This window comes from Dasypus novemcinctus, chromosome 12 (assembly GCF_030445035.2).
Source record: "Dasypus novemcinctus isolate mDasNov1 chromosome 12, mDasNov1.1.hap2, whole genome shotgun sequence".
Classification (NCBI taxonomy): Eukaryota; Metazoa; Chordata; class Mammalia; order Cingulata; family Dasypodidae; genus Dasypus; species Dasypus novemcinctus.
The window spans coordinates 100,617,728-100,638,457 of NC_080684.1; the positions used below are offsets into that span (position 1 = coordinate 100,617,728).

Consider the following 20,730-nt stretch of genomic DNA (forward strand, 5'->3'; position numbering starts at 1 on the left):
CTTTTACTCTAAATAAAAATTTATCCTATTGCATCTGAGTTCTGGAAGCCTTTTTAAACAGGGGCTCTTCTTAATAGTTATTGGCAAAAAACTGAAGCAACCTCTAATACTATACAAGTTTTGCTTTGCATGTGTAGTTGAAAGGCAGTAATGGTTTGCTTCTTTCTAAATCATTTCCTTAAACTGAGTAACATAAAGCCCTTTGATCACTACTAAAAATGCAATGACATTAGGCAAAATGTATTTTTTTGTTGTTTTCTTTTTTTTAAAGGTTTATTTATTTATTTATTCCCCCACCCCCCTTGTCTGCTCTCTGTGTCCATTCGCTGTGTTCTTCTGTGAAGGCTTCTATCCTTAGCAGCAGCACTGGGAATCTGTTTCTTTGTTGCGTCATGTTATTGTGTCAGCTCTCGTGTGTGTGCGGCACCATTCTTGGGCAGGCTGCACTTTTCTCTTGCACTGGACAGCTCGGTTCCCTACGGGGTGCACTCCTTGCACATGGGGCTCCCCTACACGGGGGCACCCCTGCGTGGCAGGGCACTCTTTGCGTGCATCAGCACTGCACATGGGCCAGCACCACACGGGTCAAGGAGGCCCCGGGTTTGAACTGCAGACCTCCCACGTGGTAGGCTGACGCCCTATCCACTGGGCCAAGTCCACTTCCCAAAATGTAGTTTTAACAACTTTCAACCAAAGGCTCCATACCCTGAAGTCATGGGGCTGTAGGCCAGCTGGCATACCACCTCACCCCTGGGAGGTGGCTGTTTTTCAACAGTAAAACTGTCTAAGTAAAATTGGAGTTTTAGGGGGTCTTCTAAAATTAAAACACCTAAGTTTAACCTCATATTGAGAATAAAGCTTCTGTTACAGGCTGTGACTTCAAGTAGTGTAGTAATCTTTCAGTCCTTCAAAAGACCTCAAAAACTGGCAAACTACGGATATTCCAAACATCTTATAGGCTTAAAACTATGCAGTAGCATGCAAAGTATAGGTGTAATTTCATTATTACATTTAAATGATGTATTTCACATTGCTGTATGGATGCACTTCATGTCAAGTATAAGCTGGCAAGCAGTTAACTGTCCACCAAACTGCCCTTTACTTGTGCTACATAAAAGGGAGAAAACAGAACGAAATCTTGACAAAACCAAGCTGGGTCAGTGTTTAAATATACACTAACTAGACCAGCCATTCTCAACATTATAACAGCAAACATTTCTTGAGCTCTTACTATGTGCTAGACACTGTGCCAAATATTTTATGTGAAGTATTATTTCATCTAATACCCACAAAAAACCCAATGGGATAGACAGATATTATTATCCTCACCTGAATCAGATGAGGAACTGGGGCCCAAATAGCCTCCGCAAAAGGCAAGTCTCGTGGGCCGATTCCAAAGTCCCACTATTATCAATGCTTTCTTATGGCAGAAGGGGGAAAGTAATCAAATGTCCCGACAGACAGACGCTTTCTTAGAGGGCAAAGCTCTTGGCAGTTAAGTTTCGAATCTGCACAGAGCCCTTTACACCGGACGACATTCAGGTTGCCACACAGACATCAACAAGTCCAGGTGCGCTTCGCTCGCCTGGGAATCCTGGGAATTGCACAAGGATCCTGAGGGCGTGCCCAAGATCCCGGAGAAAGCGCCCAGACACTCCAGGCCTGCGGTCAAAACACACCCTGGGCGCAGAGAGGGCGGGGACCTCGGCGCCTCGCGGACCTGGCAGCGCACAGGTGCCTGCCTGGGTCCCGCTGGTCGGCTCAGAGACCCGGGCCCAGAGGAGAGTGGTAGGTCGGCGGCGGGAAGGAGGCTGGGGGCGCCAAGGCCCGGCCCCCGGATCCCCGGAGGGGCGCGCACGGCGGGGTCGCGAGGAGAAAGGATGCTCGGGGCGGGGCCAGGGCCGGGGCCGCGGAGGGGGAGGGGTTCCCTGCCCGGACTCTCACTCACCGCCGCGCTCTCCTCCCGGCCGGGGTTCCGCGGCTTTCCCTGCTCCCGCTCTCACAGCTCACGTCTCCTCCCGAGGCTCAACGTCCGGCCAGGGCACGCGGAGCCGGAGAAAAGTCGGCGCGAGCAGAGGGCGTGTGGCGAACAGAGCCGAGGGGGTGGAGAGGATGGAACGGTCGCTCGCGCCACCGCGGCCACCTCAGACACGGCCGTCGCCGGCTCCTCTCAGCCACGGAAGTTGCGGGCCCTCCCATCACACCCGCCTCCCGCCTCTTCACTCCGCCCTCCAGAGAGAGTGACAGCTGACGCTGGCCAATCAGAGGCCTGGTCGGGGCCGAGCGCCGACAGAATAAGGGAGGGAGGGGTAGAGAGAGAAACCAGGGAGGCTAGGACAGCGGCGGGACTTCCTGTGACTGACAGCATGGCGCGGCCAATGGGCAGCGAGGAGATGACCTCATCGCCGAGAGAGTCTGGAAGTGGCAGAGCTGCGGCAAGGAGGTGGGAGGAGATGGACGACCAGTCGGAGGCGGGGCGCTGGAGCCTTAAAGCGGCCGCAGTTCATTGGTCACCCTGTCAAGACAAGGGCGGTGGACCCGGCTGGACCTCGCCAAGTTGTCAAGGGTCAAGGCCCAGCCGCGAGTTCAGACTGCACTGATCCTCCCGAGCCCATCCCGATCCTTCTGGGGGCAGAAGGGCACTCGCCTGGGGCTCTTAAGTCGGTTATTTCATTTTCACGCTTCCGAAAAGGAGACAAAATAATTCCGCACTGGCTCGGAGCCCTGAATTCCCGTTAAGCCCCCGCCCCAGCGAGGCCTGTTGCCTCGTTTCTCTGAGTCAGTTTCCCCGACGGTATAAGGGAGGACATTGGCACCTACCTACCCCTCCCTGCAGTCTAGAATGTTGAGATCATCAACTGTAGAAGTGCTTTTGGCTGTGAAAAGAAACAGGGCTGAACGAACCCTGAACGGCCGAACGGACACTCCCGAAAGAACATCTTTAAAAGGGAGGACTGGATTGGATGACTCCCGACGACTTTGATTTCTAAGATTATTAAAATGCTGATGTCTTACCCCTTCTGGCATCCATTCATGTAGCCAACGTGTGTGTCCCCTGCGTTAGGCACAGAGCCACACAATCCGCAAGACCTGATTCATGTCTTCAACAAGGAGAAAGAATGCAAGCTAAATAAACGGAGAGAGAAACAGAGCGAGGTCCGTTGTGGAAAGGGCCGTGGTGGAAGCAGGTCCTTTGGCTCACCCCCACCCCAGGCCCCAGCAACGGGAGGGAGATCTGAAAACGAGAAATATCTCCAAACTGGTGGGGTGGAAAAGAAGGGGAAATGCTATCCTAAAGGCTTTCTGGGGATGACCTTTAGAAAACCACTGGAGTAGGAGTAATAGTAGCATAGTAGCTAGAGGGGGAAGAGAGGAGTTCCCAGAGCAGGAGAGCAAAGGCACAAAGACTGACACTGGACAACCCACTTTATATTCCAGAATAAAGTGTCACTAAGATCTCCTGTTCTCCCTCTCTATTCCCCCGCCGAGGGTCTCCCTGCCTTCCCATTGATGTAACTCTCAGAGGAAAGGCAGAAGAGGATGCCTCTCCAACATCTGCAGGAATGGGAGTGGCCTTAGTATTTCCAATTATTCATCTTTAAGTCAGCCTCAAGTTCAGTACCATGGGCTGATGTAGAATCTTGGAGTTAGACAGGATCCATGTGATCCTTTAGTCACACATCTTCCCCTAAGGCAAGAATTCTTCCCCAACAGCCCTGATAACTTTATTTATTCAACAAATATTTCATGACACACACACCCTCCCACCATGAGTAAGGGGTAAGAGAAATGAGATATAATCAGTGTCCTGGGGGCACTTACTCCAAACTGGGGGAAGTTAAGGCTTCTATAGAGGTAACTGGAATGACATGTCATGACTAACACCAAGAATGCGGAAGTGAACCTCAGGGGAGAAAGTGCTGCCCCTTGGAATGTTTGGGGTGACCAGATATCCCCAAACAAGACCCAGGTTGGACATTCCAGTAGCATCCACCCAGAGGCAGCACTACTGAAAAAGCCAAATAAGTGAAAAGGACAAGTAATTTTATTAATCAAAGAAGGAACAATATGCCCATTTACAGCAGGAACTGCACATCAAGCTTCCCAGACATGGCAAACTCACCACCTCATAAAGAGGCCTATTCATTTTTGGAACAATTTAAATTATATATATGTATATAAATTATTTGTGTATATTTCTTATGGATGATCTGCCTCCCTCTAATTTCTAATCTAAGATCCCAACGTTGTCCTCTAAAGTTTCACAGAACATGTCTGATCCTACTTCATCGTAACATTCCAAATATTTTCATATGTCAGTCATGTGCTCTTTCCCACAGTCTCCACCCATTCCCCCGTTTCTGACCAATCAAAGTGCTGCTCCCACCACCCACCCCCACTTATAATGCTTGATTTAGGGAAAGCCATGTGATCCAAGATAACCCAATAAGAATGAGTCCTGGGGCATTGTTAGAACTACTGAGAAGGAGAAACTCTGTTTGGACTGGGACTGCAGAACTGTACAGTTAACTGGAGTTAACAGAGAGGTCCCCGGGGGGAGAATTTGCTCAAGAATAAAACCAACACACACACAAACACACACACACAAATCAGAGCCAAGGTACAGAAAAAGGTTGCATCAGCTAAAGACTCTGAGAACCTGAATCCAGCTATTTTCTGGCTTTTCAGTTTTGTATGTCTTAGCTCAGGTTCCCAGGAAATAGAGCTTATCAGATAGATCAAGTGAATGAGCACTATTGAGGGAAGACTTTTGGGGAAACACGTGTAAGGGAGGGAGTTAGCAAGATGGGATAGGGGAAGGAGAGCAAGGCCATGGTCTCAAGACAAGTTTCCTCTTGGCCTGATCCACAAAAGGAGAGTTCTATACTCTGTAACACAGAGTTATCTCTTGAGCCAATTGGGCAGCTTTTTGTACCCAGTATTTGTCTGGCATTGAGTATGGACCATGGTGGGGGTAAGGTACCCAAGGCCACTTCCTTCAGATGAGGACAACCTCTGGGATTACAGGCACTTGGGTGCCCTTAGCAGCCAGCAATCACAGCAGCTGGGGGATATGTACACTGACCTCTGAAGAGAATCTGGGAGGGCCATCATTTGTGATTACCCTTGTTAGCTGATACATTCCCTTCTGAGTCAGTTGTCTGTTGCTTGCAACCTAAATGTACTTAATAAATACTCAGGTGTGATCTGATCTGACTGCTGCAAAATATAGTGAGACCACGACCTTCCTTGACCTTGACCCCTACATTTCTTAGTACACTATATGATTACACTAACAAATTTAGTGACTGCACTGACCCTTTGCTCAAATTGACTTTTTTATAACCAGCCCTTTCCATCTCCTCCCCCTAGAGCTTTTACTCTACAAATTGATGCTAAGGCAAATTCATTCTTTTTTGCACTTCTGTATTTAATCCTTTAATACAAAAGTATGTCTTAATTAGCAGCTAACTGGCATTTTGCCATTTCTAGCCTTTGCCATAACTTGCTAAAAACCTTTGCTGATTCAATTCTGTCACCTATCAAACTGGCCATCACTTCCAGTTTTGTTGCTATTGGTGAAAGGGGCAAACCCAATGACAGAAACCTTCAGAAAACGACTAGAGATTGATTTCCCTTCTGTCCAATCTGCTAACCCACACTCCCAGAAAATCTTCTCTCTTGTCCTTCTCCTATTTCAGTCTGTCTTCTTGGGGAATCTCTCCAAAAGTATTACCCAGGACTTATAACCAGCCCTGTCCTTAGCACACCCTGCTCTTTCTTGTTTCTTAATATTTTGTTCAGGTTGGTTCCTCTGCCTAGATTGTCTTCTTCTCTTATCTTCATCTATTTATATACCAGCTCACATCTCACTTCCTCCAGGAAGACCATCTACCCAGATCTTTTCCTTCCCTGACAATCCATAGCCCCTATGATGCGAAGCACAGTACTAAGCTCTGTAAGTTAAGTCCATTATCATTTTTTCTTTCAATGTGATCTGCTGTATTCAGAAGGTTTGGAGGTTTAACTGCCTCTTTTTTTTTTTAAACAAATCGATTTTATTGATACATATTAAAAGAGCATAAATATATGCAAAGTGTACAACAATGGTGTTTGGTATAATCACATAGTTGTGCATTCATCACTTTAATCATTATTAGAGCATTTTCATTATTCCAATAATAATAATAATAAAACACAAAACAAAAAAATTCACCACCTCTCAATCTCTGTTTCTCCTGCAATACGTAGCTGCTATTCTGTTTTCATCTCTTTAGTTTATTCTATATTTTGTAAAAACAATCATCTATACAATATCACCCATATTCATATTGCATAAGAGGTTTCACTATGTCATACAGTTCCATGTTAAATTTTTTAGCTTTCCTTCTAGTAATACACATGACTCCCAGTTCATTATCTTATTTTATCCTTGTGGTAGTCCTATAAAGTATATGCTATTTTTTTTTAAAGATTATTTTTATTTATTTCTCTCCTCTTTCCCCCACCCCCGCCCCAGTTGTCTGTTTTCTGTGTCCATTTACTGTGTGTTCTTCTGTGTCCACTTGTATCCTTGTCAGCAGCACTGGGAATCTGTGTCTCTTTTTTGTTGTTGTTGCATCATCTTGCTGTTTCATGCATCAGCTCTCCATGTGTGCGGTGCCCCTCCTGGGCAGGCTGGACTTTATTTCACGCTGGGTGGCTCTCCTTATGGGGTGCACTCCTTGCACGTGGGGCTCCCCTATCTGGGGGACACCCCTGGGTGGCAGGGCACTCCTTGCATGTATCAGCACTGCACGTGGGCCAGCTCCACACAGGTCAAGGAGGCCCTGCGTTTGAACTGCAGACCTCCCATGTGGTAGGCGGACGCTCTATCTGTTGAGCCAAGTCTGCTTCCCAGTATATGCTATTATTATCCCATATTTCTAATGAGGAAACTGGGGTTTAGATAAATTCATTAAATAACTTGTCCAATCTCACTAGCAAAGCCAGAATACAGAGACTGAATTTAGAATTCTGAGTTCAATTCAATAAACATTTGTTGACTACATGCAAGGAATTAGAGGAAATATAAAGAAGAGATAAATAAATAAATAAATAAACACACACACAAAGAAGTGATATATACAATCTTTTTCCAAAATCAAGAACATGGTCTATAAGAGATTCTAATTTGAAAAATGCTGTAAGAATAGTAGAAATTAAACAAGAGAAGAAAGAGTTCTCATAATGCAAGTGGGGGACCTAGTAAGGCCTCATGGAAATTTCTTTGAAAGGCAGGAATGAGGTGGGGCACTACAACTTAAGGAACAGTGTGAGTAATAACATGGTGGAAGAAAAACATAGGACATGTTTGAACAAGGGAGTTTTCTGGTTTGTTTATAAGACTTGAAAGTTTGCTTGAGGCCTTTTTGTAAAAAAATAATGCATTCCCAAAAAAAAACTCAAGGAACTCCAAACATGACTAACCTAAATAAACCCACACTCAGATATATTATAATCAAATTGTCAAATGCCAAAGACAAAGAGATAATTCTGAAAGCTGCCTGAGAGAAGCAATGCATTATGTACATGGGAGCTTCAATAAGATTAAGTGCCAATTTCTCACCAGAAACTACAGCAGCAAGAAGGCAGTGGGGTGACATATTTAAAGTGTTGAAAGAAAAAAATTGCCAACCAGGAATTCTGTATCTGGCAAGACTGTCTTTCAAAAATGAGGGAGAGGGAGCAGGTGTAGCTCAGTGGTTGAGCACCTGCTTTGCATGTATGAGGTCCTGGGTTCAATCCCTGGTGGTACTTCCTAAAAAAAGGAGGGAAAGATTAAAACATTCCCAGATAAACAAAAGCTGAGGAACTTCATCACCACTAGACCATCCTATAAGAAATGCTAAAGGCAGTTCCTCAAGTTTCAAGGAAAGAACACTAACAATGGATTGAAACTGCATGAAGAAATGAAGATCTCCAGTAAGGTAATAACATGGGTGAATATAAATGCCACTACTATTGTATTTTTTATTTGTTACTTCACTTTTTACTTCCTACAGGATGTAAAATGTAAACACAGAAAAAAGTAATGATAAGTCAATGCTTTTGGACCCACAATGTATAAATGTGTAACTTTTGAACAAGAACTAAATAAAGCTTAAGGAACAGAGGGCTATAGGAACATAATTTTTGTATGTTATTGAAGGTAGACTGATATTGAACCAAATGAGATTGTTTTACAGATTTAGGAAGGTAAATTTAAGCCCCGTGGTAAACACAAAGAAAATATCAGAAAAATATGCATAGTAGGAAATGAGCAGGGATTCTAAAGGTCTAAGTACAAAAGATCGATAAAATACAAAAATAAGCAGTAAAAGAAGAATTGGGGAAATGGACTTGGCCCAGTGGTTAGGGCGTCCGTCTACCACATGGGAGGTCCGTGGTTCAAACCCGGGGCCTCCTTGACCCGTGTGGAGCTGGCCCATGCGCAGTGCTGATGCGCACAAGGAGTGCCCTGCCACGCAGGGGTGTTCCCCCGCGTAGGGGAGCCCCATGCACAAGGAGTCCGCCCATAAGGAGAGCCACCCAGCAAGAAAGAAAGTGCAGCCTGCCCAGGAATGGCGCCACCCACACTTTCGGTGCCACTGACGACAACAGAAGCGGACAAAGAAACAAGACGCAGCAAATAGACACAGAGAACAGACAACCGGGGGGGGGGGATTAAAAATAAATAAATAAATCTTTAAAAAAAAAAAAAGAAGAATTGAAAGACAAAAAGGTATAAAACTCACAAAACCAAAGAGTAAAATGACAGAAGAAAGTCCTGAATTATTAGTAGTCACTTTAAATGTAAATAAGTTAAACTCTCCAGTCAAAAGGCAGAGATTAGCAAAATGGATTAAAAAAAAAAAGCATGACTTAAGTATATATTGTTTACAAGAGACTCAGTTAAATTCAAAGAAATAAGTAGGTTGAAAGTAAAAGGATGGGAAAAAATAGGCCATGTGTGGAAGACTGAGTTGTGTACCCCAGAAAAAATACATTTTCTTAATTTTAATCTGCAGTCCTATGGGTGTGAACCCATTGTAAATGAGACCTCCTGAAGATGTTACTTTTAGGTAGAGTGTATAACTGAATCAGTGTGGGCCTTCATCTGAATTACTAGAGGCCTTATGAAGAGAAACAGGAAGTCACAGAAGTGAGAAAGTAGAGGACATGGCCATGTGGTGGAGTCAGAGGTATGTGAAGAAAACCCAAAGATTGCCATCAGGAAGCTCCAGAATGCTACAGCTCTTTGGGAAGAAGGCAGGGCATTCCATTATCTTGATTTTAGACTTCTACCCTCAAAACCATGAGCCAATAAATTCCCATTGTTTAAGCCAAACCATTGAGTGGTATATGTGATAACAACTCTGGCAAACTAAGACACCAAGCAAATAGTAATCAAAAGTAATCTTAGGGGGGAGCAGATGTGGCTGAAGTGATTGGGTTCCCATCTACCATATGGGAGGTCCAGGATTCAATTTCCAGGGACTCCTGGTGAAGGTAAGCTGGCCTGTGTGGTGAGCTGGCCCAAGCGGAGAGCTGGCACAGCAAGATGATGCAACAAAAAGAGACACAGAGGAGAGACAATAAGAGATGCGGCAGACCAGGGAGCTGAGGTGGTGCAAGAGATTGAGTACCTCTCTCCCACTCCAAAAGGTTCAATCCAGAAGGATTGATTCCTGGTGCTGCCTAAGAAGAAGACAAGCAGACACAGAAGAACATACAGCAAATGGATATGGGAGGGCAGGGAATGAATAAGTAAATAAGTCTTTTTTTAATAAAAGCAATCTTAGGGAAAGCAGATGTGCCTCAAGTGGTTGAGCTCTCACCTTCCACATGAGAGGTCCTGGGTTTGGTTCCCAGTGCCTCCTGAAAAAAAAAAAAAAAAAGAACAACAATCAAAACAAACAAACAAACAAAAAACAAATCGGGGAAGCCAATGTGGCTCAGTGGTTGAGCACCAGCTTCCCACATACAAGGTCCCGGTACCTCAAAAAAAAAAGTAATCTTAAAGTCAGAAAAAAATCGACTTTAAGTCAAAACTGTTAAAAAACAAACAAACAAAGAAGGATACTAAATAGTAATAAAAGGGTCAACTCATCAAGAAGATATAATGATTATAAACATATATGTACCTAACAACAGAGACCCAAAATATAGGAAACAAATATTGACAAATTTAAAGGGAGAAATTGATAGTTGTACATTAATAATAGAAAACTTGAATACACCACATTCAATAATGGATAGAAGCTAGATAGAAGATTAATAAGGAAAAAGAGGACTTAAACAATAGTATAAACCATCTAGACCTGGTATCTATATATATAGAGAGAGAACATTTCACTCAGCAATAGCAACATGCACATTCTTCTCAAGTGCACACAGATCATTCTCTAGGACAGAACATATGTTAGAGCACAAGAGAAGTCTCAATGAATTTTTAAAATACTGAAATCATATAAAGTAACTTTTCTGACCATAATAACAAAGACTGAAAATTTCACAAAAATGTGGAAATTAAGCAATATGCTCTTAACCAGTAAGTCAAGAAATCACCAGCAAAATTAGGAAATGTCTTGAGATTAATGAAAATGAGAACACAACATACCAAAACTTATGGAAGGCAGTAAGGATAGTGCAGAGAGGGAAATTTATAGCTCTAAATGCTTACATTAAAAAAGAAGAGGGGAAATGACAGTGGCTCAATCAGTTGGGCTCCCACCTACCATATGGGAGGCCCTGGGTTCGCATCCCGGGGCCTCCTTGTGAAGGCAGGCTCACCCACACGCTACAGAGAGCTGCTGGCCAAAAAGCGCCAGAGTGCTGCCAGCCCACAAGTGCCACAGAGAGCCAACTCAGCAAGGTGATGCAACAAAAAGGGAGACAAGCAAAAACACAGAAAAGTGTGCAACGAATTGACACAGAGAGCAAACAACAAGCAAGCCACAAGGGAAGTAGGGAAATAAATAAAAATAAAAATACAGACACAGAAGAATACATGGTGAATGGACACAGAGAGAAGACAGCAAGCAAAAAAGCCGCAAGGGGGTGGATAAAAGAAAAAAAGAAGGGGGAGCAGATGTGGCTCAGGCATTTGGGCACCTGCTTCCCACAGGTGAGGTCTCGGGTTTGGTTTCCAGTGCCTCCTAAGGAAAACCAAGAACAGACAACAAGCCTGCCAGGCTAGGGAGCCACCTCAGGGGAGGCAACTCAAGGGAGCTGATGTGGCTTGATTGAAAGCTGGTTTCCCACATGGGAGGTCCCAGGTTCACCTCTTGGTCTTCAGTACCTCAAAAAATTAAATTAAATTAAATTATTAAATTAAATTAAATTAAATTCTAAAACCTTAAAAAAAGAGAAGTCTTTAAATAATGTACCTAATCTGACAAATAGAGGAATTAGAACAAAGAAGAAAAAATCAAACTCAAAGTGAGCAGAAGGAAGGAAATAATAAATATTAGAGCAGAGATAAATGACATAGAGAATAGAAAAATGAATGAATCAATGAAACCTAAAGGTGGGCCTTTGAAATGATCAATAATATTGACAAACCTTTAGCTAGACTGACAAAGAAAAAAAAGAGAAGGATTCAAATGACAAAAATCAGAAATGAAAGGGAGGACATTTCTACCAACCCTGTAAAAATAAAAAGGTTTGTGAGAGAATGTTATGAACCATTGTATGCCAACAAATTAGACAACCTTGATAAAACAGACAAATTTCTAGGAACACACAAACCACCTAAACTGACTCAGAAAGGATTAGATCTTAGCAGATCAATAACAAGTAAAGAGATTGAAACAGTAACTATAAACCTTCCAACAAGGAAAATGTTGAAACTGGTGGATCAAGCTATCTGGTGGGAGATATATTGTAGTCCTCTTTGTGGATTTTGTTTTATTTTTCCAACTGTGCTTTAAGTTTGAAATTATTTCAAAAGGAAATATTTCAGGGAAAAACAAAAACAAAAAATCTTCCAATAAAGAAAAGTCTAGTTCCAGATGGCTTTACTGATGAACTTTACCAAATGTTCAAAGACAAACTGATACTAATCCTTTCCAAAATCACCCCCCAAAAATTGGAGAGGAGGATATACTTCCTAATTCATTCTATAAAGCCAATATCACCCTAATACCAAAGCCAGATACAGATAACACAAGAAAGGAATATTAGAGACCAATATCCCTTTTGAATATAGATGCAATTTATTCCAGGTATGCAAGAATGGTTCAACATAAGAAAATCAATTAATGTAATACTCTGCTTTACTGGAACAAAGGGGAAAAAACACATGATCATCTCAATTGATGCAGAGAAGGGATTTGACAAAATCCAGCACCCCTTCCTGATAAAAAAACCCTTAGAAAATTAGGACTAGAAGGAACTTCCTCAAATGAAAACCCACTGCTAATATCATACTCAATGATGAAAGACTGAAGTCTTTCTTTCTAAGATTAGGAACAGGAAAATGATGGCTAGTGTCACCATTATTATTCAACATTGTACTGGAAGTTCTTTCCAGAGCAATTAAGCAAGAGAAGGCATCCAAATTAGGAAGGAAAAAGTAAAACTTTCCCTATTTGCAGATGACATGATCCTATATATAGAAAATCCTGAACAAACCACGATAGTGTTAATAGAGCCAATAAATGAATTCAGCAAAGTAGCAGGGTACAAGATCAACATGCAAAACTCAGTAGTGTGTCTATACATTACTAATGAACAATCTGAAAAGGAAATAAAGAAAAATTTCCATTTACAATAGAACTAAATGAATCAAATATCTAGAAATAAATTTAATCAAGGATATGTAGGACTTATACATGGAAAACTACAAAACATTGCTAAAAGAAATCAAATACCTAAATAAATGGAAGGATATTTTATATTCATGGATTGGAAGTCTAAATATCTTTAAGATGTCAATTTTACCCAAAGCAATTTACAGATTCAATTCAATCCCAATCAAAATTCCAACAACCTTCTTTGTAGAAATGGAAAAGCCAATCAAGAGAGTTTATATGGAAGACTAAGGGAGCCCGAATAGCAAAAACCATATTGAAAAAAATACAAAAACAAAGTTAAAGGACTCATAATTTCCCGTTTTAAAATGTATCACAAAGCTACAGTAATCAAAACAGCATGGTACTGGCAAAGGGACAGACATATAGACCAATAGAATCTAATTGAGAGCTCAGAAATAAACCCTCATATCTATAACTAACAGATTTTTGACAAGGCTGCCACATCCACTCAATAGAGAAAGAATTGCCTTTTCAATAAATGGTCCTGGTAAACTGGATATCCATATGCAAAAGAATGAAGGTAGACCTTTTACCTCATACCACATACAAAAATCAACTCAAAATGGATCACAAAACTAAATATAAGAATCAAAACTATGAAACTCCTAGAAGAAAACATAGAGAAGCATCTTCAGGACCCTATCTTATACAATGGATTCTTAGACTTAACACCAAAAGCATGACCAACAAAAGAAAAAAATAGGTAAAATGGACTACATCAAAATTAAAAACATTTCTACATCAAAACTAATAACTTTTGTGCATCAAAGGACATTATCAAGAAAGTGAAAAAGACAACCTGCAGAATGGGAGAAAATATTTGGAGACCATACATCTGATAAGGTTTTAATATCCAGACTATATATAGAACCCCTACAACTCAACAGAAAGATAAACATCCCAATTTAAAAATGGTCTAAGGGTTAGAATAGACATTTCTCCAAAGAAAATATTCAAATGGCCAATAAGCACATTAAAAGATGCTTAATATCATTAGCGTCTGTGTGGGGGGATATATATGAGAACTCTGCATTCTGCAGGATATAACTGAAAAAAAAAATTTGAACAGAAATTTCACCAAAAATATACAGAAGGCAAATATACACATGAAAAGATGGTAACATCATTAGCTGTTAGTTACACAAGCTAAAACCACAAGAAGCTACCACTGCACATCCCTAAAAATGGTTAAAATTAAAAATACTGACCTCATACCAAGTATTTTTTTAAGATTTATTTTATTTATTTCTCTCCCCTTCCCCCTCATTGTCTGCTCTCTGTGTCCATTCGCTGTGTGTTCTTCTGTGTCCGCTTGCATCATCTGGCAGCACTGGGAAACTGCGTCTCTTTTTTGTTGCATCATCTTGCTGCGTCAGCTCTCCATGTGTGCGGAGCTACTCCTGGGCAGGCTGCGCTTTTTTTTTTCATGCGGGGGCTGCTCTCCTTGCAGAGAGCACTCCCTGCACGTGGGGCACACCTATGTGGGGCCGCCCCTGCATGACACAGCACTCCTTGCACGCAGCAGCTCTGGGCATGGGCCAGCTCACCACCACAGGTCAGGAGGCCCTGGGTATAGAACCCTGGACCTTCCTTGTCATTCCAAATGTTGACAAGGATGTGGAGAAAGTGAAAAACTCTCGTGTGGTGCTTGTGAAAATATAAAATGGTGTAGCCACTTTGGAGAACAGTTAAGCAGTTTCTTAAAAAGTTAAAGACCTGTATTCTTCAAAGTGGTTAAAATGGGAAATTTTATGTTGCATATATGTTCCATAATTTTTTAAAAGTTACACAAACACTGCCATATGATCTTGCCATCCTACTCCTAAGTATCTACCCAGAAGAAAAGGAAATGTGTCCATGCTGAGACTTGTACAAGAATGTTCATAGCAGCTTTATTTGTAATGACTTCAAACTGGAATCAACCCAAACATCCATTGGCAGGTGAAAGAATAAAGAAATTATAGTATTTGCAGTCACTGGAATAGAACTCAGCAATAAAAAGCAAGTATTGATATATGTGACAACAGGAATGAATCTTAAAACATTCTGTGTGGAAGAAACCAACTTAAAAAAGACCATATTGTATAGTCTCATTTATATAAAACTTTAGAATATGCAAACTAATTTATAGTGACAGAAACCAAATCAATGTTTTCTTGGAAGTGGGAGTGTGGTGAGGGTTGGGAGAAAGGGATCACAAAGGACCACAAAGAAACTCTTGGGGCAATGTAAATATTCATTATCTTGATTGTGGTGATGGTTTCCTAGGCACATACATATGTCAAAACTTATCAAATTATGCATTTTAAATATGTGCAGCTTATTGTATGTTAATTATATCTCAATAAAGCTTTAGAAATTGTTTAACCAGGGAAGCAGCTGTGGCTCAATCAGTTGGGCTCCCGTCTACCATATGGGAGGCCCTGGGTTCGCGTCCCAGAGCCTCCTTGTGAAGGCAGGCTCGCCTGAACACCGGCCAGCAAGCACCGCAGAGTGCCAGTGGCCCGCAAGTGCTGCGGAGAGCAGACTCAGCAAGGTGACCCAACAAAAAGGGAGACAAGCAAAAACACAGAAGAGCACGCAGCGAATGGACACAGAGAACAGGCAGCAAGCAAGAAGACGCAAGGAGGGGGGGGGGGGGCTAAAAAAATTGTTTAACTACTTCACACTCACTAGAATGGCTATTATTTTAAAAAGGGAAAATAACAAGTGCTGGGAGAAAAAGGAATCTTAGTATATTGTTAGTGGGAATGTAAATGGTACAGCCACTTTGGAAAGCAGTTTGGCAGTCCCTCAGAAATTTAAACAGAGAAATACCATATTGGGAAACGGACTTTGGCCCAGTGGTTAGGGCGTCCGTCTACCACATGGGAGGTCCGCGGTTCAAACCCCGGGCCTCCTTGACCTGTGTGGAGCTGGCCCATGCGCAGTGCTGATGCGCGCAAGGAGTGCCCTGCTACACAGGGGTGTCCCCCGCATAGGGGAGCCCCACGCGGAAGGAGTGCACCCATAAGGAGAGCCGCCCAGCGTGAAGGAGGGAGCAGCCTGCCCAGGAATGGCGCCGCCCACACTTCCTGTGCCGCTGACGACAACAGAAGCGGACAGAGAAACAAGACGCAGCAAAAAGACACAGAAAACAGACAACCGGGGGAGGGGAGGGGAATTAAATAAATAAAAAAATAAATCTTTAAAAAAAAAAAAAAAGAAAGAAATACCATATGAAGGGAGCAGATGTAGCTCAAATGGTTGAGTGCCTGCCTCCCATGTATGAGGCCCTGGGTTCAGTCGCTGGCACTTTCTAAAAAAATGTAAAAAATTTTAAAAAGGCATTCTCAATTATTTAAAAAAAGAAAAAGAAAAAGAAATATCATATGACCTGGCAATCCTTCTCCAAAGTATATATACCCAAAATAACTGAAAACATAGAAACAGAGATGCAGACCAATGTACACCAATGTTCATAGCAGCTTTATTCATAATAGTGAAGGTGGAAGCAACCCATAGTCTGTTAACAGATGAGTGGATAAATAAACCGTGGTATATCCATACAATGGAATATTCTTCAGCCTTAAAAAGGAATGAAGTGGGGCCTGGGAAAATATCTTCTAGGATTTAGGACATCAGGGAAAGGCTGGACACCACCAAGAAGAGAGTGGGACAAAGGAAAAGAATTGCGACGGCAAAACTGTGAGTTTAAAGTGGCTGCTGCTACTGCTAGCAAGTGCCCTGATACTAGAGACACTTCTGAATTCTCAGGCCTCAGGGGGGCCGGTGGCTACAGACAAAGGGGGCCCCAGGGATCCACCTCCCCGGGAAAGGGAAGAGAGGGACACAGCCTCAGACTGACTCAGCTTTGACCCACAAATTTGGTCTGCTGTGTCCCACAAGCACTTCCAGGTGGGGGCCACACTTTTGTTTGCCTTGGGAGCCAGCAAGGGGCTAAAGAGATAGGAACCCACTCAATCTCCCTCTCTACTGGGACTGCTTGTTAAGGAGGCAGAAGGGAGTGGAATTACTTCCTACCCAGGAAAAGGGAGGGGGCTGCCAGAGAAGGCTGGAGAACTGTCTCTAAGAAAGTTTGAATCTCAAGGCTCTTAGCCTCCAGGCGAGAACCTCTGTCACATTGATCCAGTCTGTGTTACAGTAAACACACTCCCACCAGGCATTAAGCCAAGAGGGTTGCCAAAGAGTGCCATCTGCTGGCAGAGCAAAGAAGGACATGCGAGGAAATCAAAGGTAAATAAGAGAGGTTTTTCCAGCCTTCACAGGTCCCTCAGCAAGGCCCTAGGGAGCAGGTCTACAACCCATTACTGGGTCCAGAGCCCAGATTTGAGCAGCTAACAAGAACAATCCAAAAGACCCAGAACAGATTGAACCAAGAATCAAAGAACTGCAGTAACACACAGCCTCTGACCACTAAATCCCTAGAAAAGGGAGAGAAATTGAGCATTGGAATAAACTCACCACCCTAATCAGTTGCCTAGACATCAGCAAAAAATTGCAAGCCATACTAAGAAAATGGAAGAAATGTCTCAAGGAAAGGAATATATAAAAGCCCCCGAAGATTTGCAGGATTTGAGACAAGTAATCAACGAAAGGCACACAGATTTCTAAAATCGAATTAATGAGTTGAAAGACAATACAGCTAAAGAGATAAAGGACATCAGGCAGACAGTTAGCTAACACAGAGAAGAATTTGAAAACCTGAATAGAAAAGTACAGCGCTCATAGGAATGAAAGACACAATAGGTGAGATAAAAAAACACATTAGAGGTATACAACAGCAGACTTGAAATGATAGGAAAAAGAATAAGTGATAACAAAGACAGAACAGCTGAAATTGAAGTGAGAAAAGAATGGAAAAAAATAGAGTAGGGTGGGAAGTGGATGAGGCTCAACTGATAGAGCATTTGCCTACCATAGAAGAGGCCCAGGGTTTGAACCCAGGGCCTCCTGGCTAATGTGATGAGCTGGCCCACATGCAGTGCTGCCACGTGCAAGGAGTACCATGCCATGCAGGGGTGTCCCCACATAGGGGAGCCCCATGCGCAAGGAGTGCGCCCTGCAAAGAGAGCAGTCCTGTGTGAAAAAAGCGCAGCCCACCCAGGAGTGGCGCCGCACACACGGAGAGCTGACACAGCAAGATGATGCAACAGAAAGAGACACAGATTCCTGGTGCAACTGGAAATGCAAAGCAGTCACAGAAGAACACAAAGCAAATGGACACAAAAGAACAGATAATGGGGGGGGGAGAAATAAATAAAATAAATCTTTAAAAAAAAAAATAGAGCAGGGGCTCAAGGAGTTGAACGAGAAGGAAAAGAGAAAGAAAAGTGACAGAAAGAGTATTTGAGGAAATTGTAGCTGAAAATTTTCTAACTTTCATGAACAAAATGAACTTACATGTACAATAAGCACAGTATACCTCAATCAGAATAAATGAGAATAGACCTACTCCGAGACACATACAACCCACAATGTCAAATGTTCAAAGATAAAGAGAAAATTCTGAGAGCATGGAGACACACCTGGCTCAAGCAGTTGAGTCCCAGTGCCTCTCAAAAAAGAAAAAAAAAAAAAAGCCAAGAAGCAAAACAAACAAAAAAACCTACTCAGGGAAGCCGATGTGGTTCAGTGGTTAGGTGCCAGCTTCCCATATATGAGGCCCCAGTATCCTTGCTCCGAGTACCTCAAAAAAAAATTTTTTTTTTGAGAGCACCAAGAGAGAAGCAAACGATCATATACAAGAGATGCCTGGTAAGACTTAGTGTGTATTTCTTATTAAAAACCATGGAAGTGAGAAGACAGTGGTATAATACAATTAGTATACTGAAAGAGAAAAACTGCCAGTCAAGAATTCTTTATCCAGCAAATCATCCTTCAAATATGAAGGTGAGTTTAAAACATTCACAAACAGAAACTAAAAGAGTTCATAAAAAGGAATATGGGGAAGCGGACTTGGCCCAGTGGTTAGGGTGTCTGTCTACCACATGGGAGGTCCGCGGTTCAAACCCCGGGCCTCGTTGACCCGTGTGGAGCTGGCCCATGTGCAGTGCTGATGCGTGCAAGGAGTGCCCTGCCTCGCGGGGGTATCCCCCGCGTAGGGGAGCCCCACGCACAAGGAGTGCACCCCGTAAGGAGAGCCGCCCAGTGCAAAAGAAAGTGCAGCCTGCCCAGGAATGGCTCCGCACACACGGAGAGCTGACGCAACAAGATGATGCAACAGAAAGAAACACAGATTCCTGTGCCACTGACAACAATAGAAGTGGACAAAGAACATGCAGCAAATAGACACAGAGGACAGACAACTGGGGCTGAGGGGGGAAGGGGAGAGAAATAAATAAATAAATCTTTAAAAAAAAAAAAAAGAATATGACTTTGTAGGAACCTTTTTCTTACAACCTGAAAGAAAAAGATAGGAGAGTGAGGCCTGGTTGGAGAGTATAGAAAGAATAGGAGAAAGGGTAACCAAAAGAATAAAAAGACAGGCAAAATTGAGATATGACGTATGAAAACCAAAGAATAAAATGGTGAAAGTAAATAATGCATTTACAGTAATATCATTGAATGTGAAAGAATTAAATTCCCCAATCAAAAGATATAGACTTACAGAAGGGATAAAAAAAACATGAGCTCTCCATATGCTGCCTACAAGAGATTCACCTTAGACCCAGGGATACAAACTGACTAAAAGTGAAAGGTTGGAAAAAGATACTCCATGCAAATAGTAACTAAAAAAGAGCAGAGGTAGCTATACTAATATTGGACAAAACAGACTTTAAATGTAAAAAATATGTAAGCACTATAAAGGCCATTATATAGTGATAAAAGGGACAATCCACCAGGAAGAAATAACAGTCATAAATATCTATGCACCTAACCAGAGTGCCCCAAAATACATGAGACAAACTCTGGCAAAACAGAAGGGAGAAATAGAAATCTCTACAAAAATAGTTGGAGACTTCAACACACCACTCACATCATTAGCTAGAACAATTAGAATATTAACAGAGAAACAGAGAACTTGAACAATACAATAAACAAGCTAAACCTAACAGACATATACAGAACTTTACATCCAAACTCAGGGGATTATACATTCTTCGCAAGTGCCCATGAATCTTTCTCCAGGATAGACCACATGTTAGGGCACAATGCAGCTCTCAATAAATAAAAAAACATTGAAATTATACAAAGCACCATCTTAGATCATAATGGAATGAAAATGGAAATCAATAATAGACAGGAAAGAGATAAATTTGCAAATATGTGGATGCAAAAAAAAAAAAAAAACACCCACACTCCTAAATAATCAGTGGATCAAAGAAAAAATTGCAAAATCAGTAAATATATATATATATTTTTCTTCCTTCCCCCTCCCCCACCCTACTGTTTTTGCTCTCTGTGTCCATTTGGTGTGTGATCTTCTGTATCTATTTCTCTTTTTGTCTTCTCTTCTTGTTTTTCTCCTCTAAGATTCACTGGGATTCGATCCTGGGGACCTCTGGTGTGGGGAGAGGTTCCCTGTCAATTGCGCCACCTCAGTTCCTGGTGTCTGCTGTGCTTCATCTTGACTCTCCCCTTCGTCTCTCTTTTGTTGCATCATCATCTTGCTGTGTGACTCACTTGCGCAGGCACCGGCTCACCACACAAGCCCTCAGCTCACCATGCAGGCACTGTCTTGCCACTCAGGCACTCACACGGGCACTCACGTGGGCACTCGGCTCACCATGCAGGCACTGGCTCATGGCGCAGGCACTCTTTCTCTTCTTCTTTGTCACCAGGAGGCCCCAGGGATCAAACCTGGGTCCTCCCATATGGTAGGTGGAGGCCGTATTACTTGAGCCACATCCACTTCCCCAGTAAGTATATTGAGATGAATGAAAATGAG

General features: G+C 42.4%; 1 protein-coding gene across 4 annotated transcripts in view; it reads right to left on the reverse strand.

The window, feature by feature from the left end:
- The window catches only part of MRTFA (myocardin related transcription factor A), a 307,327-nt gene extending 305,130 nt beyond the window's left edge, over nucleotides 1-2,197 (reverse strand). The window contains exon 1 of one of the 4 annotated variants that reach the window (XM_058309168.2): nucleotides 1,949-2,197. The gene's annotated coding sequence lies outside the window, so the exon portion shown is untranslated. The remainder of the gene's footprint in view (nucleotides 1-1,948) is intronic. The other 3 variants (XM_058309167.2, XM_071218717.1, XM_071218716.1) reach the window with 3 other exon arrangements.
- Between the last annotated feature and the right edge of the window lie 18,533 nt (nucleotides 2,198-20,730).